The 5,325-nt window shown below is 37.0% G+C and overlaps 1 pseudogene; it reads left to right on the top strand.

The window, feature by feature from the left end:
• Positions 1-1,761: 1,761 nt before the first annotated feature.
• On the top strand, positions 1,762-4,730 carry LOC122063818 (annotated as a pseudogene).
• Positions 4,731-5,325: the final 595 nt, after the last annotated feature.

Below are 5,325 nucleotides of genomic sequence, written 5' to 3' on the forward strand. Positions count from 1 at the left end.
AAAAAAAAAAGGTCTTAATGTCGAAAAATATAAAAAGGAGAGAAAAAACCAAACCATATCGTTCTCAACCCTCAAATTTTTCTAAACCGGCTTGGAATCCATGTAGCTTAAGATTTACGTATAAACTTGTACAGTTTCTGGTTTAAAATTTTCAGTTGTTTGGGATCGATATAGCGGTATCCAGTATAGCGTAAGATTAACTCTAAAAATTTGGCGGTTTTCTCAGTTCAAAATTTCTAACCGTTTGTATCCATGTAGCGTATTAGCGTAGGACTAACGTATTGTATAGTTTTCTCCATTTAAAATTTCTAGCCATTTGTATCCATGTACCGTAAGACTAACGTATTCTATGGTTTTCTCCGTTGAAAATTTCTAGACGTTTGTATTAATGTAGCGTATTAGCGTAAGACTAATCGTATTTTATAGTTTTCTCCATTTCAAATTTCTAGCCGTTTGTAGCTTATCAGCATAAGATCTACCTCTGAAATTTTGAAATTTAATTTCCTACCGCTCTCTTTCTCTGTGGACGAACGTGATTTTCATTCTCCATCGCTGAAGCAAAAAGTACGATCAAGCTTTGTCTCTCCTGTTGCTTCGGCAACGGTCACCATGAACAACTCGGAGACGAAGACAGGCGGAGGCTTGTCAGATCTTCGTCTTCATGGCTGAGATGGAGAGCTCACGAATTACCAGAATTCAAAGAAAAATGCCGGAATGTCATCTCTCGGATGGGAAGAGGTCGTAGACACTCAGCTGATTTCAGGTATGATCGATTGAATTACGCTCTCAATTTTGACGAAGGACCTGACGAATTTCAGAGCGACGAATTACCTCTTAGGAGCTTGTCTGCCAGATTTCCAGCAACGCCATCAGCGAAATCGATTTCGCCGCCGGTGGCTGTAGGGGAGATCACTGCCTATAGTTAGAAAAAATAAAATAAAAATTGCGTATCGATGATTCAGTCTCTTGGATTTGGTTTTCTCCGTTGAAAATTTCTAGCCGTTTGTATTGATGTAGCGTATCAACGGTCACCATGAACAACTCGGAGACGAAGACAGGCCGAGGCTCGTCAGATCTTCGTCTTCATGGCTGAGATGGAGAGCTCACGAATTCCCAGAATTCAAAGAAAAATTCCTGAATGTCATCTCTCGGATGGGAAGAGGTCGTAGACACTCAGCTGATTTCAGGTATGATCGATTGAATTACGCTCTCAATTTTGACGGACCTGACGAATTTCAGAGCGACTAATTACCTCTTAGGAGCTTGTCTGCCATATTTCCAGCAACGCCACCAGCGAAATCGATTTCGCCGCCGGTGGCTGTAGGGGAGATCACTGCCTATAGTTAGAAAAAATAAAATAAAAATTGCGTATCGATGATTCAGTCTCTTGGATTTTGTTTCTTTTTCTTTTCTTAATCTGTTATTCGTTGATATTGTCTAATTCGTTTGATCGGCGAATGAAGGATCCCTCAAAAAATTACGTCTAAAAGGCAAAGAGAAGGAGAAGTACGAGATGTCAGGGGAGTCAGGGGAGAGAAGAGAGGGCCATCGCTGTCTTCCTTGTCTCCCTTGCTTCTCCTCTGCTTCTCCCTATCCTCACCTTCTCTGCCATTGGATCTGTCATTGAAAATGATAAATTTCACTTCCTTGATTGCCTGGAAAGCTTCACAACTCTCGGATTCCGATTCTTCTTATTAATTACACAATTCCAGTATCGATTCTTCTTCCCTGGATCTAATTCTCATCGGATCGTGATTGGAGATGGAAGGTCGTGGTGGTGGTGGCGGTATTGGTGATGGTGGAATGAAATTGGGGACTTTGAGGTTGAGGGACGATCGAGGTCCCTGCGTTGGACAATTTCAAACAGAGGCGTCTACTTTGGATGTTGAGGTCTCTGTTTCTTCGTGGTGACTCGTCAGAAAGCTGCTGCAGCTAAGCAGTTTATTGAGAATCATTATAAGAACCATCTTCAAGGCCTTCAAGATCGTAAAGGTATAATTCAACTATTTGGTTCTGATTAACTGTTCTTGAAATACCTCTTTCCGTAAGCTTAGGTTGACGGATATACTAATGGAACATTGAAATTTATAAATTGAATTCAACTGCATTCAGTTCTTTAATTATGAGTTATGAAACTGAAATTGCTCTACGTGAATGACCTCCTCCACTCTAATTTGTGAGAATCATGCTCATAACAATAATGGTGCTGATGATCATGTTAGTTCTACGTATTTGTTTGATCATATTGACATTTAAAGAAGCATGCACACTCATTCTCTTTCTCTATTTCATATTTCTAGAAAAAACTTGAGCTAGACAATACCCTGGAATTAATAATCTTTTAGAAAAGAAAGTGGGGTGGGGGATGGGAATAAAAAAATTGCACAAATAGATCTTGAAGTCTTCAGTTGGACTTTCTCCCTATGGTAGTTAATTTGTAAGTGCATATTCAGTTACATTGACTTGGAGATACTCTGAAGTGATACAACTTGCACTATGTCATCATGAAATGTTCCCTACTATTTCTTAAAGAGGTTTGAGTGATATTGCATTTGCTGTTTTTTGAGAGTTGGTAATATAGTTTCAAACTATTTTATTACAGACGCTGGGCACTTCAAAGGAGAGCAAAAGAAGCTCAAATTTCAAATGAGGAACAGCAAGAGATGATGAGGAATTTGGAACGGAGAGAGACTGAGTATATGCGATTGCAAAGACATAAGGTGGGCATCGATGACTTTGAGCTATTAGCAGTAATTGGAAAAGGTGCATTCGGTGAGGTACTTGTGAAACACGATAGGAGGAGAACTGTTAGATGTGATATTATCTGATTTTATTAGAAGCTGTGTGGAAATTTTATTCTGATAACTTTTCTAGTGAAGAATTGAAAACTACCCTAGCACTTCCCTGTCTTTTAAAGCACATGACGGATAATATTAACTCAAGATGAATCTAGATGAGAATGTAGGAAGAGTGTGATTTCAATGTGAGCTGAAGTGTGTGCAAACATCCATAAATGGGCATACTTTTCTTTCAAAGGGTGAGTATTTTTTAACAGATCAGTGGCTGTAGTATCGCTGGTACTTCTCTATTTACTTGTGCTATGTTCTATAGGAATAAGCCAAGGGTTGTAAGAGGATCATGAACTAAGGATCTGCATCAAGTATGGTGGAATTTTGAGTAGATAGTCAAGACTTTGAGTGTGGATGGGTCTTCAGACAAGAACCATCAAGATCTTCTGTGTGGTTAATGAAAACCAGAAGGGGTCTGCCCATAATTGGTGGAATATCTTCAAACTGAAAAGTAGGTGATCTAGGTCAAAGATTAAGAAATAATTTTTTTTTCTTTACTACATTTGTGTTTCAATTGTTAGACTCAAACGAGTCACAGGATGACATTGCTAGTGAGTTCTGTGGTCTCTATCTAACCTGTGGAATGTGAAACCCAGTGGCTGGATTTTTTTTTTTTTTTTTTTTTTTTTTTTTTTTTTTTTTGATGCTTTAAATCATGCTTGTTATGATTTGAGATTTTGTGACGAGCATGCATTATTCAACAATAGAGGGTGCTGTTAACCAAGAATCCACCAGAAAATGGCCAAGGAAGCTGCAAAATATGAAACTAAAATCAAGTCAATTTAATCAAGGCTATTTCCAGCCTGCTTCCAAAAAAAATTTTCTGGCTGTTTAGTGCATGGAAATAGAAGCCCTATGAGTAAGGTTGGATATGTTCTGACGAGAATGTATACTAGATCATGGTTTCAAAAACCAGGACTGAGTGGAAATTTAGCCAGTCGAACTGCCCTTTTACCATGTCCAAAATCCTGATGAATCTGGTTTTTGTGGTTTATTTTCCCGTAGCCAAGTTCTTCATTCTTCTGCCCAGTTAATGATCCTTTTGCTTTATTTTAAATCTTAAACTGCTAAACCTGGAGAATAATATGTATCAAAAGGAGCTGAATGGCTACTGTGTGGTTGATTGAATGATTGTCACATAAAATCCAACAGCTTTTGTAACTTTATTTTCTTTTATCATACTATTACAGGGGAGGTTTATTATTTAAATTACTAGCATAATGGTTATTGCTCTTTGGCAGGTTGCTTTCCCCCTATAATTTCATTGTCTGTGAATTGCTTATTGAAATGAAGGTAAGACTTTGCCATGATAAAACACGGGAGAAGTTTTTGCCATGAAGAAGTTGAAGAAATCAGAAATGCTTAGTTGTGGACAGGTAAAACAATTCTCTAAACTAATGCCAGGTGAATATTATATTTTGTGATAGTTTAGTAGCATAGCATTGTTTACACTTTCATAATAAATCAAATTTGTGCATGGACACATTCATTATATCCTTTTTCATTTTTTAATCAAATTCTTTAGCATGATACATGCTCAACTTGTTTTTTTTTTTTGTGCATCTTGTTTTCATTAAATTTTTTCATTCTTCTTCTTTATTTCAAGTTGAGCATGTTAGATCTGAGAGGAACTTACTCGCAGAAGTTGACAGCCATTCCATTGTAAAACTATTCTATTTTTTCCAAGATTCTGAATTTCTTTACCTTATCGCGAAGTATTTACCTGGTGGTGACATCATGACCCTTCTAATGAAAGCGGATGTTCTTTCTGAAGATGTTTCACTATTTTACATAGCAAAGAGCATTCTAGCCTTTCATTCTATTCACCAGCATAACTATATTCACAGGTATAATGTTGATGACATACAGAATCTGGTGTGACATAAGATCTGTTTTCTGTATCATAGATTTCCAGATTCTTGCTAGAAAGTTCTGAAGGTATATTAACTTCTTGAGGTAGTAGATTTATCTGTAGTTGCCATAGTTCTAAACAACTGAGTTACTTTGAAGCAAAGATTTTCTTTTGGAGAAATAACAATAAAAACTAGTAGAACAATAGAAAGGAAAAGTTTCAAATAATGCCCATAGCTACTCCACATTGGAAGTATTCTGAAATAAAGAAAAAGCAAATACAGTTTCAAATTCCATCCTCTACACACCCACACAAGACTTCAATATCCCCCACTGTAATGTCTTGTCTCAACCATCCAACTATTGATATAAAATTATCAAATAACAAAATGTGCTGAGCACATAGCACCCAAAAAGAAAGAAACTCCCCTCCTCTTTCCCCTTCCCATGTGAAACCACATAAAACTTCAGGAAAGTTTCAAAACATTCATGTGACGCCAGAAATATTTTCCTCTCTTCTTCTTCCTCTTCCTCTTCTTCTTCTTCTTTTTTTTTTTTTTCTTTCTTTTTTTTTAGATAATGCTAACTGAATGAAAACTGCTTTCATGATAATATGATGTCCGCA

This window comes from Macadamia integrifolia, unplaced genomic scaffold (genome assembly GCF_013358625.1).
Source record: "Macadamia integrifolia cultivar HAES 741 unplaced genomic scaffold, SCU_Mint_v3 scaffold1465, whole genome shotgun sequence".
NCBI lineage: Eukaryota > Viridiplantae > Streptophyta > Magnoliopsida > Proteales > Proteaceae > Macadamia > Macadamia integrifolia.